Source organism: Triturus cristatus, chromosome 8, assembly GCF_964204655.1.
Source record: "Triturus cristatus chromosome 8, aTriCri1.1, whole genome shotgun sequence".
NCBI lineage: Eukaryota > Metazoa > Chordata > Amphibia > Caudata > Salamandridae > Triturus > Triturus cristatus.
This window is the reverse complement of record NC_140591.1, coordinates 1,269,591,084-1,269,610,234: the sequence shown is the minus strand read 5'-3', so window position 1 is coordinate 1,269,610,234 and position 19,151 is coordinate 1,269,591,084. Positions and strand designations below refer to the sequence as shown.

At 42.1% G+C, this 19,151-nt stretch overlaps 1 protein-coding gene across 2 annotated transcripts in view; it reads left to right on the top strand.

Annotated features, from left to right (window-relative positions):
* Nucleotides 1-8,334: 8,334 nt before the first annotated feature.
* BLZF1 (basic leucine zipper nuclear factor 1) overlaps nucleotides 8,335-19,151 on the top strand; it is a 79,276-nt gene continuing 68,459 nt past the window's right edge. Inside the window, exons 1-2 of one of the 2 annotated variants that reach the window (XM_085622988.1) lie at nucleotides 8,335-9,015; nucleotides 9,276-9,433. The gene's annotated coding sequence lies outside the window, so the exon portion shown is untranslated. Of the gene's footprint in view, nucleotides 9,016-9,275; nucleotides 9,434-19,151 lie in introns of those variants that run through there. The other variant, XM_085622989.1, reaches the window with a different exon arrangement.

Genomic DNA, 19,151 nt, shown 5'->3' with positions numbered 1-19,151 from the left:
AAAGAAATTGGCAAAAACCACAAACTGATGTAAGTTCATCCCAAGAAAGTGTTATATCTGATTCAGAGGCAGCACAAAACAGGAGACCGATTGATAAACATGTACAAATGGGACGAAGAGAACAACAAACTAAGGTAACTTTTTTAGAGACCAGTCCGGCCGCAAACAATGCTCCCTCGACATCAATAACTACGGGCAACTCCCAAAAACAAGGAGGGGAAAAAGAAAAAACAAAAGAAACGGAGACAGAAAGGGAACTTCGATCAACCAAAAAGAAGACAATCTCGTCATAAACATATCAAATGTACAATTAACTACAGCTCAAACTAATCTTTTGAACAAAGGTCTCACGTATGTGCCAGTATATAAATCAAATCCTCAAGAAACGGAGATTTCTATTTTCAAATTTTTGCGTACTTTGCGTCTAAAGGCTTTTTTTGCCAATTTTCCACCGCCAGAAAAACCAGAGAGTGTCACCAAAGAATTCAGAGTTAAAAGCACGTTTTGTGCCCCTACCTCACACAAAACCATTGATGCCTATGAAAGAGTTGTCACAACTGAATTGAAAAGGATTAATTACTCAGGAGGAAATAAAAGTAACTTTTCCAAAAAAGAGTGGAACACCTTGAGATCACTTAAAGAAATGACGAACATTACTATACAAAAAGCTGACAAGGGAGGAGCCTTAGTAGTCATGAACACAGAATTTTATACAAAGAGTGTACGATCACACCTGCAAGATGCCAACACATATCGTAGACTTGAGCAAGATCCCACTGATGCCTTTGTAAGTATATAAAAAATGATTCTGGATAAAGCACTAGAAATGAAATGGATAACAACAAAGACATACCAATTCTTAAATGTTAAATATCCAAGGAGACCTCAGTTTTACATGCTCCCTAAAATACATCAACACGCCACTACACCACCTTTTAGACCCATAGTGTCCGCCTGTGGATCAATTTCAGAACCTCTAGGACAATATTTGGATTGGTTTTTACAACCGTTGGTACAAAAATGGAACACTTACATTAAGGACACGACCGCATTTTTGAATTTGTTGAATATGGTTGAAATACCAATGAATGAAGAGCTATGGTTATGTTTGATTGATGTAACAGCTTTGTACACCTCTATCCCGCACAATGAAGGGCTAGAAGCCATGGAATGGATCTTACTAGAAAACGAGGTTATAGGAACAGATAAGTCTTTTTTGTTGGAACTACTTCATTTTGCATTATTTCACAGCTACCTAGAATGGAACAATGAATTTTATGAACAGTGTAGTGGAACATCGATGGGTTTTGCGGGGGCACCTTCCTACGCGAACACCTTTATGGCAAAGTTTGAAAATTATCATATATTGAACAATCCACTATGGACAAGTGGTATCATGGTATTTAAAAGATACATTGATGATATTTTTATATTATGGAAGGGAACTGGAGAACATCTAGTGAAAAACATCCAAATACTGAACCAAGTGCACGAAAGGATCAAGTTTACTCACCAAATGGACAGAAATGAATTGGCATTTTTGGATGTAAGAATAACCATAAAGGATGGCCAAATCAACACCAAGGTTCACACTAAGGGCACTGACAGAAACAGTGGTCTCCACTTTGACAGCTTTCATCACCACTCATTGAAGACACGTTTACCGTTGTCTCAATTCATTCGCTACAAAAGGATTACATCAGACCCTAATGAATTGTCCTCCACCATCGATACACAGATCCAAAAATACATGAAACGAGGATATCCAAAAAAAACACTTCAGGATTAAAAAATGAAAGTTTTATCAATGAACAGAAGATCTTTACTCAACACACAAGTAAGAACAGACAAAAAACTCACAGTGTGTGTATTGAAACATTCAGTGCAAACTAGGCAAATTACAACAATTTTGAAAAACCATTGGTCTCTCATCACAGAAGAACCAGATCTCCGACCATTGGTAGCAAATCAAATTACATTTGCATACAAAAGATCAAGGAATTTAAAAGAACTAATGAAGTATTCACACATGGATAATAAAAAGATTACACACAAAGGAATGAGGAAATGTGAAAATTGCATACATTGCAATAATGTGATCATTGGCCAAGATTTCACTCATTCTACGACTGGTAAAAGGATTACTTTATTACATTCAAGCACTTGCGATACTAAAGGAGTAATTTATGGAATCAAATGTCCATGTGGGAAATTATACATAGGACAAACGGAACGTAAGATAAAAACAAGAATAACAGAACATAAGAGTAACATCAGAAATAAGAACCTAAAATCGGCATTGTCCAGACATTGGACAGAAGCAGGTCACAATATCGCACAGTTGAGATTCACGATACTGGAAGTGATTAAATCATACCCAACCATGGATGCCCACAAACAAAGATTAAGAGCGGAATATTTTTGGATCAGGAAAATGGACAGCATGCAACCGAAAGGAATTAATGACAGGATTGAACTATCCTGCTTTCTTTGAGCACCTGTTGAGGAATAGATATTGCATTCCTGCTAAAATATCACATCACTATCCCAATCCAAAATGGCTGAACTCATGAAGATCGTTTTTTCATGTCATATCTTGTTTGGATTTTATTTTCTTTTTACATCGTTATTATTATTATTATTTTTTCACATTGTTTTTATTTGCATTGTTTATTTTAGAATGACAAGCTCCTTGACATATTTTAGGTTACATTTTGAATAGCCTATACTTGAGCTTTTGCACGTGTATTCTTTCATAAATATGTCAGTGTCCATTAAGATTAATATCAACTATATTATTTAGTAACATCGTAGTACCACTTCATTAACCGGTTCTATAGCGATATTGCAGCGCGGTTGAACCTATCAGAGTCTAGTTGAGAAGCAGAGTCTTGTTAACACGCATATACTTGATTTTCATTGGCAGACAGATACGTGGTAAACTCTTATACACGGAAGAGTTCAGACACAGTTACGTGAGTGTAGAAACGTCATTTCGACGTGAACCAATCACAACATGTTTAAAATGGTACAGACTCGAGAACTTCTATAAAGTCTGTCGGATTGGTAGATTCGACTAAGTTTGAACCAATTAGGATACGTTTAAATAGCATAGACTCGTGGACTTCCATAAGCCCGGTTCTCATTGGAAGACGGATACGCGGCAGTTTTACATCAGGAAGTAAGTACAGATAAGGACACGCGAACAGAGAATAGCTAGGCTACTGGGTTTAAGACTCATACATCCTTAAATAACTTGATGTATTCAGAAATAGTGAACTGCCTAAGAGGTTATAAATAACATGAAGGATTTAAATACACTGTTTTTGAGTTTGAGTTCAGACTATTCAAATAAGGAGGCTGTTTGTATCCATTTTTGTTAAACACTGACATTGTTTCTTTTAGACCGTCTAATATCACATTTTAATACCATTAAATCTAGAGATGTGTAACCTCCCACGATTAGCGTAGTATAAAGAATAGATTGTTCATTAAATAACCAGAGTATCTCATTAGGATTTTGTACTCACTTAACACTGCAACAGGCTGAATAGCCCTGAAAATTTCCTTTCTCTTTTCCATTTACAGACCCCTGAGGAAGGGTCCATTTATCGACCCGAAATGCATTGGGTGATTGTAAAATTGTAAGAATATAATATTCATAGAAAAGAATGAATTTGCAATGGAGACACAATGAAATGAATGTGAATAAACATAAGGATGATAATTCAAGAGTACGACTTTGAAAGAATTTCTTTTGAAAGCTTTTTACATGAATTAGACCTACATAGGTCTTAGTATACCTGTGCGCGCCCCCAACTTGAAAGTGGAATCAACCACTTTCTTTCAATTCGACTTGTTTCAAGACAGTGTTTCAAGACAAAACACTGGGAGGAAGCAGCACAAAGTAATAGGAGTAAAAATTTGAGAACACAGTTCACAAGAGTGCCAGATGGACCATTGAATGATGTAGTGCGGTGACACATTATGGCAGCAATCTCATTATATAAGAGCTCTGATATAGCCTCTCTGATTATGCCAGGGCTCATATCAGAGTAGTGTTTGAATGCTTGCAATCCCCTTAGTTGCCATGTTTCCGCAGATCTACATACTGGGAATGTCCTCTTGAGTCTGTGCAAACCTACTAACTTGCATGTTTTAAGGGTTTTCAACAACTCTTCTCTAATCTTTTCCCATACTGAGAAATGTTGGACATTTACTCCTGACAATGACAGACATAAACCTTCTTCCAGCGTTAGGAAAAAACTGGTTGGAGGGAAAGTGAACTTGCAAACACTCAGATTTTTGCAATAGCAAATCTACACATGCATATTTGCTCATGCTAAAATGCAGTTCACAAATATTTTCTAGGAGTACTATTACTTGTCCTACTTCTGTAAATTCTTGGGAATTCACAAAATCCATATAGCTGCAATTAATGCAAGGACATACACCATGGGTGCACTTTTGAGACTCTCTTTAATAATTGGGCCCCTAATTTGGTCTGGCGTTGACCATGAACTTTTGCATTTAGTAAAATTGTGTCTCTCTCTCTCGCTCTGTATTGGCTGCCTTCACTGTGAGTGACACCATTCTGCTCTTTCACAAGGAGCATCTCGGCACACAAAGTAATTTTGTTCAATCCAAGTAACTACTGTGGCATTGTGTGCTTTTTGAGACCAAAAACAATTTTTGCTTATGCCAATGTTTGTTATAATGGTGAGGGCCCGGCAGCTCCCACACCAATAAGGTTTTACAAAAACCACGCCAAAACTATTCACACATTGACAAAACTAAAACGCTGACCACCAACTTCAGACCTACTGGCTTTGACAATGCTTGTTTATTTTTGTTTCCCATAATCTTATTGAAACTGGTTACACTGATTTTCCATTATGAATATTTTTGGGAAATACTATCATGCATCAACAAGTTACTAAATGATGCTGCAAAGAAATGGTACCTGACATTTTACACTAGTTTAGCTAAATGTTTTTTTTCCTGCTTTAATTTTTATATGAACATTTTATTTTGAAAGCAAAGAATCATCAATCTTGCTTTCAAGCTTCTGCATCAAATCAGAGAGCATTCTGGGGGCATTATGCATAGCCTCATATTGCTAAATGTTGTAAACGTGTGTACACATTTTTATACTGGAACCACTGTCAGTAGTGCAGTCAGAGCTTACAACATTTACTTAGAGCGCTCATCCTAATAATAAAGGCTTTCAAATATTGAACCATAAATACAAGTTTGAACAGCATTAACATATGGACAAAAAGATTACCTTAACTGCAGACAGTGCCATTCCTTGATCCATAATGTGGTACTGCAAACTGGCAGCCAAAGGGTTTGTGCTGCATGGGGTTGGGCCTACTTGTCCCAAGGACCAAATACACATGAAAACTTGTTGCCCTTGACCCCAAACAATATGTCCTGGGCTATAGGAATTCCACATTCCTGCTGGACTTACATTGGGTTTAGCTCTGACTACCCTTAGTGCCCAGTGGGCAGCACAAAAGGCCTTCAGAAGTCCTTATTTAGATCATCTAGAACAGTTGGTATCTCGACTTATGAGACATTTGTGTCTGAAGAGGTCGAGACAACTCTATCGTGGGAAATTCTCCCAGTTCTAAAGTCACTTCAGCTTCCACTTTTTGAGCCTTTTGAGAGAGTGGATATCACATTTCTGACTCTCAAAGTAATTTTCCTGGTGGCTATTTTCTCAGCTAAGAGAATAGGGGCCACATGTCTAAACCTTTTTGCCAGTCACAAATGAACCAATTCACAGAATCGCCCGTATGTGAACACAAAACAGCTTTTTGGGAAGTAGAAAGCCCTATTTGTGATTCAGTGACCTATCACCGAATCGCAAATTATGTTTGCAATTCGATATTAGGAAGGGGCATGTTTAGGGAGTCCCTTCCTATTACTGAATTGCAGTGGTATGTGTGAATTTTTTTTGTGACCGAAATGCCGTTGCAAATCCTTTGCAATATACCACCAATTTCAAACTGGTGGTAACCCATTCGCAAATAGGAAGGGGTTCCCAAGGGACCCCCTCCCCTTTGTGAATGTATGTAAAAGCACTGCCTATTCTTAAAAAATGAACAGAAAACGTTTCATTTGTTTTTTTTAAACGCATCCTGTTTTCCTTAAAGGAAAACAGGCTACATTTTTTAAAAAAGATAGTTTTATTTGAAAGCAATCACAGATATGGTGGTCTTTTGACCCCTGTAAACCACCATCCCTATGATTTTAGAGATTCACAATGGGTCGCAAACCAAGATCTACCTCAATAATATTCATGAGTTAGAGCTATTTGCAACCTACTGGGAATCGCAAATGAAATTCAAATGAGTTTCATACATTTGAAATAGCGATTTCCTAATTGGGATTCAGAGGAAATCACAATTCGGAACTTGTTATTTAAAAATTTCATAAAAGTGGCCCTAGGTGAATTGGGGTAATTTTTTTTTAAGTCTGAGCCTTTTTTAAGGGTATTTCCAGACACAATCGTGCTGAGATTTAACCTAAAATTTGTACCCAAGATTCTTTCTGTAACTAATAGATCATGAAAGATAGTGCTTCCAGTCGTCTTCCCTACTTCCCAGTCCGAGGAGGAAGCTTCCTTGCAATTACTAGATGTAAGAAGAGTTGCTTTACTCTTATCTAGAGAGAACTGATGTTTTCAGAAAGGTGGTTAGCCTTTTTGGAACCTCTGGCCCTGTAGGAAGTGGATTGAAGCCATCCAATTCTACTTTGGGCAGATGGATTAAACAAACTGCCCTGATGGAATATGAGACTCAGGGAGCAAGGTTGGGTAGCCAGGTTCAGGAAAGGTCTACAAGGGACATTTCTACCTCATGGGCATCTTCTAAGAGGGTGTCGATGGAGGACATTTGTAATGAAGCCACATTGTTATCACCCCACACAATTATGAATCAATAAAGGCTTGTATTTTTGATGGGCAATAAATCTAAAGAGTTTGCTACTGCCATATTGAATGCAAGCATTGACCCATAATTACTCTGAGTTCAAGTCTTCCTTGTCACAGTCAACTTTACCATCCCTCCCTATATCAGCTTCAGTTATTTTAGAGGCGTGGCAAGGATCAGGAGGATGCAAGGATGAGACTTGCTTTTTCTATTGAGTTGAAGAGGAAATTGGTCATCTTGGGAGGGATGGGGTGGTAACAACTAAAACAGGGGTCTTCAAATTGGGGGTGGCCCCCCTATGGGGTCTCAAGTGATCCCAGGGGGTGCACCAGGCTCTGGCCAAAAGAAGCACTACGCTGATAACAGTGCTTTGTTCTAAGGGGAAAAAGATAGCTGCAGTAAGTCACTCTGTGATGGGATATCGCTTGCATCTTTTGTCATTTATTTCCTGGTGGGGAGAAAGCCTCAAAAGGGAAGGGACTCCAAATAGAGATCAAACCCCCCTCTTCTAATAATCACATTGTGGATACTTTTACACATTAGTAAGGCCTGACTTACCAGAATAGTATGTTTGGCAATCATGTATTTGATTGCATTTTTTAAAACGGTAACAGAACTTAACTGCAATGTTTAAATACGTCTAGACATATTTAAACATTGCCAATTTAATGGAATCATTGTGAAAATTCGGAGGCGGGCCCGATGATTTTTTTCCAGTGGGGGGGAGGGGTGGGAGGATTAAAAAGTTTGAAGACCACTGAACTATAACATGTTTTGCTTTATTTTTAAGGTTCTGTGAAAGGAGTAATTGCTCATCTATTCACTAGTGTGGCGAAGAAGGCTCGGAGTAAAGAAGATTACTGGTAAGTAACCGGGGCATTCACAGCTAGCAAAAGATTGTGAGCGTTCTCCCCAGAAATCCGACAATCAACACCATCCCCGTCTCCCCGAGTACCCACTGCCACCATGAAAGATGTAGGAATTTTACCATCAGCAAACCCAGCGTTCTTTGGAACTCTTTGACTCCCCACTTCAGAGTATAAAACAACCTCGAGGCACTTCAAAATGACCTGACAATCATCCAATCAGGCAGCATAAATCTCCCTTCTTGTTTATCAGTGCCAAAATAATATTCAGTCTGCATTGTGTGCTAAACATATTACGTCTGCTGTTGGCTGACTCACCATGGTTGGGTTTCTTAAAAGGTGCAGCAGTGGATTTCTGTGCTTAGGGAATGAAGCTCAGTTGCCGGTCTCTAGACTGCGGCGACAGGTCTCTGGTGTGTTGTCGGTAACAGAATCAAAACTTCCGCGGCCTCGTCTCTCCTGGCAACACTAGCCCCGCCCTTTGACCTTTAATACCGGAAAAATAACATAATTACGTTTTAGGAACGCCCAGCAACCGCATGATGCACCATCAAGCAGCCGTCATCTTAGTATCAGTTAGACCGATTCCGTTGGAAATGCCGCAAAGGTGGTAGAGAAGCATTTAATTTAGACAAAATAAAATGAGCCTGACCCTACAATGTCCGCCGATGAAACGTGATCCCTCCCATATATTTTTCATGGCTGTACCAAACTGGTCGGCACTCCCTGTAGTCATGCGATGGGCGGCCATCTACAATGTGTGCATTTTCACTTGACTACAACAAATTATACAGAAGAACATGACAATCAGTCGAGTACCAACATTTTCAGATTCTAAAAAAGCTACAAGTATAAACTACTCACGGGAAACTTTAAACATTGTATTATATTTTTATTCTACAACGTTAATGGAGCTGTAGTATAATTAAGTTGTTCTGTTCACCATATCGTATGCACAATTGTAGTTGAACTATATTAGTGGAATATCCCGGTTTTTGTTGTTCAAACTGTGGTCGTTCTACAGGCAAACGAGAACTCCCAAGAGCGCTAACGTCAGTACGTTATGATGAGGTCCATTGAACGCATCTAGTATGGGGAAGATGAGGAGAGCCATCTTTCAATGGTGCCCATTGAATGCCATCAATGAGGGAAAAGACCGAAGAAAGTTCCTGCAAAGCGCACAATAACTAAGACTACAGAAATAAAGCGTAGTGAGTGTGCTGCCCTCTAAATCGATTATTTTATCTTATTAAAAACAATTAGACTACAATAGTTCATGAATATAAGCAGTGAATGCTCAGCCTTTTTAAAATGTATATTCAACGTTTTAATTACAGTGATGTTATCAAAAGCAACGTGTTGAAACGTCCTCGTAGGTCATTGGGGATTGTGGGACAAGAACAATCATTTTTTGTTTTGAATCATTTTCTGTTTGGGGTAGGTTGATGTTGTTTCTGGTTTCTCTTTGCAGCCGGTTGGGCTTCTCTTTCGCACTACAGCGACTGGCGGATGTGAATGGGTTCGGGCAGAACAGCTGGCAGTGGTGCTGGAAGGGGAAGTAATGAGAACTCCGGAGCGGCGCTGAAGGAACGGCAGCTCCGTGGTCACACCGCGCAGAATAGCGGGCAGGTACTACTTCCCGCGATCTTGTCTAACTGTCTCGTCTGTTTACTTGCGATTATAAGATTATCTATTCTAGCTTTCCAACAACTGTGATGTTAACGTCGCCTCCTTCCCCTTGTGTTTCATTTTCGTTAATTTCTAAGGGAAACGTGTAGAAATTCACTCTTTGAGAAGCAACGACCCAGTGTCTTTTTTGGTATTTTTTTGGGGTCGTTACTTTTAGGTGTTTACACATGCGGAAAAATATTATAAAGTGATTCCCTGGAATGAACACTTAGTCTCTTAGTGTAAGTGAGAAGATTATTTATTCATTCATTGTATGTACATTCAGTTGAGAAGCATATGCTGCTGAATGCCCCACCAGGAGCATTATATCTTCCTGCGTAACATCTCGCCTGTTACTTACCTGTAAATATCATTATAAATCTTGTCTCCTATCCTTGTCTCAGTCATTACTTTTGATGATTACGTCAGCTAAGGTTGGCATTCACAATAACCCACCCATATCAAATCACGTTAATCATGCTTTCCCATATCTAAATAGTGCATAAATACAACTTAAATTAATGTGGAAAGCAGTGTTCTTAACACGTTTCCCCCAAAATATTGTCCCTCAATTCTCACACACGCAGTTCGAAAGTGCTTAACAAATGTGTGAGCTGAGTTGTTGGTCTGCAAATCTCAGATAAGGTGGGCCCCTGTGCCTTAGCCAAAGAATCTGACACTCTCTAGAGTCTAGTGGATCTGCTCTGAAGCCCATCAGATGTATTAGCTGTCGACAAGGAATACTCCTGTTCCAACGACTCCTAAGTAATATCGGATCCTTTATGACCCCGGTTAACACCAACAAAAGTCACAAATACTCCGATTTTCTATATCCCCTCAGAGCGCTGAAGATATATAGAAACTGCCCTTTTACGTCTATTACAATACAACATTTCTCTTTATTAGAAGGAGATTGAAAACACAGGTAATATGATTTCAAGCTCCCTGTATTTTAGAAGCCACCTTAGGCAGAAATGACTGATTATGTTTGGCCAGAATCCCTTCTTCTAAATTTTTCTTAAAGAGTTGTGCACATATTAAGGCTCCAAGTTCGCCAGTTCTCCTGCTGAAGTGACAGGCACTAAAAATGCCACCTTTAATGGCAAGTATTTTAAGTGCAAAATAAATCAGTGGTTCAGACTGCACACCCTGGAGAGCCTTGAAGACTAGAGGCAGGTTTCGCAGAGGAACAGTAGGTCTAGAAATAGCAAAACTTTTCAGCTGTCTGACCACCAAATAAAATCCTTGCTAGCGCTAACTTATGGTTCTCTAACCACTCGATTACTGTCTACTGAGCCCTTAAAGTCCTATTTTAAAATCAGTGATGGTACAACGGCCATCAGGGGCATGGAATGGGCTGCCTTTATGGCCGCTATTGGGGCAGATGCATGGCCAAAAGTGAAGAAGTGCTGCGGTCTTTTCTAGATCACCTGAATAGGTTAGAGACGGAGATAAAATCAAAGTAGTGCATGGTCACGCAGGCTCTGGATGTTGACACTATGGCTCACCTGCACACTCGGCTCACAGAGTACAATGAAGTTGCAGTTAGGGAATGCAAATTCCACCTCAAATTGTCAATTCTGATAAACCAGCATATAAATGTGACTCCTATCAGCCTCTGTCGCTTATAAATTGTGACACCAGAATTTTTCGCAAAATTGGTGGTTAATCGGTGGACGCTTCTCCTCCCAGGGCTGGTGAGGTCTGATCAGGCCAAATTTGTTGCGGGATGCTCCGCTTCCCATAATTTACGCACCCTCTTCACTATAATGCCATATATTGGGGTAGGATGGACATGCGCTAGGGTTTGCTGCATTGAATACAACTACTGTACACTGACCCTGTAGCACCGATATGTATCAACAAAGCCTAGTTGGTCCCTAAGAAAATCACTAGGGGCACGCAACAGGGATGTCACCTATCGCTGCTCCTTTTTTCCCTGGCACTGAAACAGCAAGCTGCTAGACTAAGGCAATATTACTTCCAGTGCGCTATACGATACAAGAGTATGCCTGTTTTGATTTCCCTATACGTATTTCTGCTACCCCGGGCATTTTACTGAATCGGCCCATGTTTGTCTCCTTGTCAAGGCCTCCTCGCTCCTGGTGCAGAGTGAGCATTTCGTCGCTGGTTCCTGTGCGGCATCTGCAGTATGCCATGGGCTAGTTAGTGTCCCTACTGCTTGTACCAGTACATGTATTTTATACAAAGTGCATACCCCTGATGAAGGACCCACTGGTCTAAAATGGGATTTATGTGATCTTTCGCTCCCTTTTGTAGGAATGGTAAGGAAGCTACATGAAAAATGGGGTCTCATGGCTATAACAGGACTGACGCACAGCCACACTTTTAAGTACCATCTTACCTCTCGGGGAGAGCAGCAAAGCCATTACACAGATAGATATATTGCTACATTCTGACTTAGGTAGGACCCTTGACACTCTGAGATGCAGGTGGATGCAGAACTTGGGCCTAGAGCTCACTGGCTCGGAATGGGCCAAAGATTGGAACGTCCTACACCAGTATCCAGAAATCCCAGTCTCAGTCTTGTATAGAGCATATCTGACACTAAGTGTAATGACTCAGACTATGAATACGCAGTACCCCAGGTGCGGGAAAGCGCTTGCTGACATCTGTCCCATTTTTAGCTTTTTAACTTCAGTGACGGATAAACTAGAGGAAACTACTGTCAGGACAGCTCTGTTGGTTCCAAAACATTGGTTTTTGGGCCTGTATTCTTAACGATAGAGGTTAACATGATTCCTAACTTCTTAGACCTAATCCTGACTTAACCCAAAAGGTGCACAGCTACAACTTGGAAATCCCTTATAGGCCTATCTGCTCAGACGTGGTTGTAAACAGTTATGCAATGGGCCGAGCTTCAACTTCCAACACTGAGACTGGATAATTGCAGGCGACTAGGTAACCATGAGCATACCCAGCAATGGTAGGGACTTTTAGAGAAATTTCAGGATGTGCCTACCTCAGATGATTCTTGAGCAATACGATGAAGACTCTGCATCCCATAGTTAAATGTGCTGTAATGTGGTGTCAATGTTACTCCTGTTAATTTGTGATTTAGTGTTTTTTCCATTATTGCATTATATCCTCCTGGTAACCGCATGTGGATGGCCTGCTCTCCCTATACAGTCACCCACTTGAATTTTCTACTTAAAGTTGTTTATTGTAAGTGCATCCTAAAACCTGTATTTGAGGACATTGATACCCTTTTTCTACTGTATCTTTCATGGTGTTAATGTATTTGTTTTGTCACTGTTTAGCGAAGATTAACTCTATATGCATTTAACATGGTCATGCATGTAAAAGAGCCGCAGAAAAGCCTTGTACTTTTCTGAGAAAACACCTGCTTTGGCTTGCTGTAGGGGGTTAATATCAACTGGGTAACATTTCTCATCCTGCCCCTTATGACTAACAACCCAGGCTCTGTGCCTGAATTTCCGTTAAAGTGTTGTGAGGGCTCCCTAAAATACTTGGGGATATGGGTGCATAGAGACCCTGAGGAGGTGATCAGTGAAAACTATGGGGTCGTTATTGCTTGAATAACGGAGCAAATAACTCAGTGGATTACCCTACCCTTCTCCCTGGCTGGTCGGGTACGCCTCAAGAAAATGGTTATATTGCTGCAGATGTTGTATCTCCTTATAAATATTTGACTGCCACTCAACAAAGCCCTTTTTAGCTTCTATTTGATCACCAATCATTAGGCTGGCATGCCCTGTAAGCAGCTTAGGATTAGATTGGAGACCCTTACGCTACCATTCGGTTTGGGTGGGTTTGAGGTGCCAAATCTCTAGCTCTACTATTTGTGCATGCAGATGCACTTTGCCCACTACTTGTACCAGCCAGCCCCATTCTTGCCTCATTTGGTGGTTGAGATGGATAGTATGTCCCTGACTCCTCCATCTTCCTTCGTGGGAGGATTAGTGCCTGGTACTCTGAGAGATGTTTCGTCGTTTGAGTTATTTAGTCAAGGCGTGGGATAAGCTTAGCAAAAAGGTGGGACCATGCTACGTTTATTCGTCTCACCTTCCCCTGGAATGTCACCCTTTGCTGCCTATTATTCATGAGGCTGATGCTCGTCGAAACTTCTAGATGCGAAGCATGCTAACCTAGGAAGATCTATATAGAAAGGGTTCGTTACTCCCACTGGTGGGGTATAGGGAAGACTCAAGATGCACTTCGTTATACACGTTTCTCTATTTTCAGCTATGAAGTAGTTGTTGGCTGTTGTTTCCACAGTTCCAGCAGGAGCCAGTTCATCTAGCTCCTCTGAAGATCTCTTGAGAACGTTGTCCACTAAACATCTAATAACTCTGCTGTATAATGCCTCTTAGGGAGGACAGGTGGCTCCTCTGAGAGTGGCACGCATGGATTGGGAGCGGGAACTGGGTTAGGAGCTGGGTAATGATCTCTGGACTTATGTCTGCCGTCAGACTGACATGGTGTCCTCTAGTTGCCACTTACACATTGTCCATTATAAATTCTTGCAAAAAGCATATTATGCACCAGTCTTTCTTCACAGGTTTGGTCTGCGAGACAATGCAAATTGTGGCAGATGTGGTCAACTAGAGGCAGGGTTTCTTTACTGAGCCTGGTCATGTGGAGTAGTCTGAGTTTTGGACCGAAGTAATGGATGCACTGTCGGAGATGGTGTACTGCAGAGTGCCGATGGCTCCCACTGTTGCGTGACTTGGATACCCCCATGTATGATCTACCGCGCTGACCCTCTTAGAGGCAGGTGGCATGCCGATGGGGCAGAGGGCGGGTGCCCAAATTTAAGCGTTGGCTAAGTGATGCTATATTGTAATAAGCAGCTTGAGCTTTACTCAGACTTACTACCAGATGTCCCTCGACCGTGTGATATTTGGGCTCTTCTTAGAGCAAGCCTGATTGCCCATAATTTGGAAGTGGAGAATGAGGCCTCTGTCACTACAGCGACAGGTGAAGGGGCTGAGGGTGATGCACATGATGGGTAAGGGCAGTGATGTGGCATGAGGGCAATACCTGTGCTCGCATACAGTTTTTGCCGGGGCCCTGATGTGGTTGGAGGCACAGGCGAGTGGGGGAGTTCAATGGACAGGCTGGTGGTAGGTGTTGCTGGGAAGCGTGCGCTGCACATGATCACACTGACTCCACTAAATATGTTTGCTTGTGCCTTTTACAAAGTGGATTTACTTATCCCCACCACCACCACCACCACCACCCCATGACTTACATGTACGATGCAATGTTGAGAAAAAAAATTTAATCCGCCTCACTTCAAGTTATGCAATAATGGACAGTGTATTACTGCTCTGCTGTAATGTGCTTTTTTTCAAGTTTTTAAACTTCATAAATCTTTTTTCAAAAAGTAATAGCCACCAACTATTTTTAAAACCCATCCAACAAGAACTGCAGTATTGAAGAGATTTAGCGCTCCACTGGTGACAGAGGTCTAGAGTAACGCCATTCTTCAAAATTCCTTTAATGCTCGGAGTAGGACTTCAAAGTAAATAGACATCTTGAATCCTTAATCATCTCTGCTAAGTGTTCTGGTCCCTGTCTCCTCTGAAGCCCACCCTTTCTCATACCTACTGAGCCAGCTTCTGAAGGGGTAGACACCCTAGCAACCTGAGAGGATGGGGAGACAAAGGAATCCTCCACAGTGGGCAGAAGACCCATGGCAGTGGAAGATGAAACTAAGAGCAGCAGGTCCCAAATGGGATTACCCCTATCACATCTGCTGCTACCCTCTGAACCTTTATAAGCAGAGAAGGGATTAGCGGAATAGGTGGAAATACCTATAGCAGATCAGGAGAGCAAGGTAAAGACCGGGCCATCTACTCCCCATGCCTCTGGAAATTGATATCAAGAGAAATGCCCCAGAAGCTGAGTGTTTTCTCAAGAGGCAGACATGTGAAGGGTTCTCTGAATTTCTGGTCTATTTTGGCAAAAAAACTTGATGACTGAGTGATAAGAGTCTGTGGTGACGTAAAGACTGCTTAATTTGTTGCCACTACATTCTCCTTCCTAGTGAGGTGAATTGCCTTCAAAGAAAGACTGCTCTCTGCCCAACCCCCAGTCATCAGTGCTACTAGATTGAGCTGTGGACTGCACTCCCAAATGTCTGTTTATAAATGTGTGAGCGAGTAGATACTACTGGAGACTGTTTTGGTGCTTCAAGGATTTTTATTGTTTTGTGCACACGTCGGCGTATAGGAGTGGGTCGGTAATATGGTAGTGGAGTCTCTTTCTCGCTCCCTCGGGGGCCGTCCTCCTCCTCCTAGGGTATCGTTCCAGTTTGGGCTGGCTCGGTCCTCGGGTGGCGGCGTAGTGCCGATAATCCCGGGAAGAGAAACAGAAAGGGTTCCAAAGGTCAGTGGCCTGTTACCTTTAGTTAAAGATGTGAGGGAAGGGGGGGGGAGGGATCACTCAGTGCTCAAGATGATGCTTATCGTGTGGGGTGGTGCTCGGGGTGGGTTATTACCGGGACATCACCAGGGCATCATGAGTACATGCTCTGAGGTCCCCTTACGCTGCTACAGGCGGCGCCCCTTGTTCCCCCACCCAGCCCGTGAAGCGCTCGCGTACCTGCGAGAGCCACGCTCCTCCGGGAACGTGGCTGGGCGGCTCACGGGGTCGTTGGCCTCCTGGCTTCGATGACTCGTAGTCGACTTCTCCTCGATATCCTGTTCGCTTCTTTTCTCCTCTCCGTCCGCCGTCCTTTACTGCTTCCTCCTCCTCCGCTGTCGCCCTCTCGTCCTCCGGTGTCAGCACACACCTGTGATAGCGCATTTCCGGGTATTTCAGCCCATCCCTCGTCGTCGTCACTGCTGGGGGCAGGGTTGAGCGTTCGCAATTAAAGGAGCGGTGTCCCTTTTCTTCAGCTGTGAAGGAGAACTGCGGCCCCGAGGGAGTCCACTCCGGTTGCTGGCGAGAGAGAAGAGGGGAAAGGGTGTCGATCACCTTTGCTGTTCTGAGGGGGTTCTCCACGGTTGGTTTCGCCTCGTTACCAAATGACACTGCTGTCATGTTGTCTGTAAGAATGGTCGCATGAGGATTGGCAATATCCTTCTTGAAGTGTATCAGCACCTGAAAAATTGCTTATAATTCTCTCCAGTTCAATGACTTCAGTCTGTTCTTGGCTGATCACCTTCACTAAGCCTTCTTGCTCAACATCGTTGGTCCCCATTCTCTGGAGCTGGCATCCAATGTTATTACCATCTGTGGAGGAGACTGTAGGGGAAACCCCTTTCTCAAGGACTCTGGCTTTAGCCATCATTGTAGCTGCCGTCTGGTAAAATCTGTTTAAGGAGTCTACGTCTCTTTATCGTTTGAATCCGGTCGCCAGTATTTTGCTAGGTGGTACAAGAGTCCTCTCGTTCGAAGTCCTACCCATCGTCCTAGGAATGCACAAGACTCCATGTGTCCCTTCACCTTCAGCCACAATTTTGCTTATGTTCTTGCTCGAAATAACAAAGAGATGAGCGATACTATTAGTCTTGTCGCACTCTCCTCCAGCAGAAACACCATATCAATATCTATCTTAAAATGAGCTCCAATCAATACTTGTCCTGGGAAGGATCCTACTTACACTTTCCTAGATTGGTTAATTGACAATGATGCTGTAGATACACCTTCATGATCTTCAAACACCCCAGAACCACCTCCTTCGATGTAGCACAGAGTAGCCAATCGTTCAGGAATGTATAAATATTCCATCCCTGAAGATGAAAAAGTAGCACCAAGGGAGCCATCATTTTTTAGGTCTCGCTTAGGAAGCGCATGCACTGTCTCTTCAAGACATGCTGTATTCAGATATGGACTTTAAGCTCTGCCCACTTTCCACCCATCTTTTCAATTGGCTCCTGTTACTGTCCTTTGTAAATTGTGGCTTATGATTCGTTAATTGGCTCAGTAGTCCCCTCTTTTCTCCTGTTGTAACATCCCATGAGGACTGCCCCTGTTACATGTGTCGTCACTCAGTATGTTTTATTTACTGTTTCTCAACACTATTTTCTTAATCACTTTATCCTAGCCGCTGTTGCAGGCACAACAGGCTCTCCACTTCAGCAAGCCAGAGTCCATGTGTTTTCGTGGCTCATCGTATCACCTGATCATGGATGCTGTTAAAGACGCTCCTTCCCTGCTCCAAGGCCGGCTGCCTCGCTTTATGCTTCATCAGAATTTTTTCTATTCGTTTCTTTAAGCATGCCGACCCCCTTACTCCTCCACAACACTGCTTGTACGCATCCCAGGACCTCTCCGAGATCACTTTTTGTTGTTTAATTAAAATTAACAGCTTCTAAGTGGTTTACAATATGTGTGTTGGGCACCACAGTGCGCCGTGAAAAGCAGCTGGGGCGCCACACCAAACACACACTGAGAAACAACAGATATGCTTCGCCATGTAGACAAGCCAAATCTGCAGTGAGACGCTCCCTCCCCATGGCAAGCCACCCCGCTTCATGCTTTTTTATTTTTTATTGTTACTTGCTTTCGTTTTAAGCATGTCGTCCCTCTCACCCCTTCCACAACACTGCTTATCTGCTACCACCATATTTTTTATGTTCCTTCCCAATAGAAGTATGGAAGTAAGTGTCTATCGAGTGCATTGTGATCATGAATTATTTGGAATCAAAGGAATTATTTTTTGTGAAGTCTACATCTTGAATGGTATTAACTTCATCCATCTGTTCAAACCTCTCATATTTACAATCAATCTGAACTGTCCCGAAGTTTTGGGAACTAAAAACATGATTGAATACACTCCATTGCCTCTGTCCTCCCATGCAACAGAAATTAAAGCTATTTTCACAATCGGGTTGTGGAGTGCTTCCCTAATGCCTCTTCATGATTAAGTTTTGAAGATTTGGCATAAGAATGATACCTGCCTCTAGTGGAGTTTCCAAAAACTCTATTTCGGATACTTCCCTCACTACCTAGTGAACCCAGGCATTGGAAGTAGATACCTCCCACGCTGCTTAGAATTATGTTACTCTTTCTTGGAATTATATTACTCTTCCTCCCACTGGAACCCTGGCTGGTCTCTTCTAAGTGTCCTGGCTCACCTCTCCTTTGAAACCTGTCCTTCTCAATCTCCAAACCAACAAAGTCAGCCTCTGAAGAGGTAGTCACCTCCATGGCATAGTCTGTAACGCTGGTTTATGGAGGGAGACAAGGACTTCCTTGATCTCCTTAATTCTTGATAAATTTGCCTATCTGCTTGCTAATGAAAACTGTTATTGCTGACCAGTTCCTTTTGACAGCTGGCGAAAAGAAGTCTGTGATGAGGAACAAATCCCCGAACCAACTGTACCAGCATTCTGGAGAAACAATAAGGAATGTATCTTCCCTTTGAAAATCCTGTGTAATTTTCCATCGAAATCTGACCCAAATAATCTGCTTCCCTCAAAAGGTATAGGGGAGGCCACTGATTTTTGCACTGTGTTAATATTCAATTCCTTGCAGAAATAGTCCCAACTCTTACACTCTTACTATATCAAAAGAATATCAAACAAAGCAATACTTGCTACTCCATTGCCTCTAGAACCGATGACATGCTCTTGACACTCTTTAACGGCTTTGAAGAGCTTCTTAATGTCTGTGTGATCAATGACTATGTAGGCTCCATGTATATCACAACGCATCACTAAATGAGCTCCTGCGAATTAGTTTT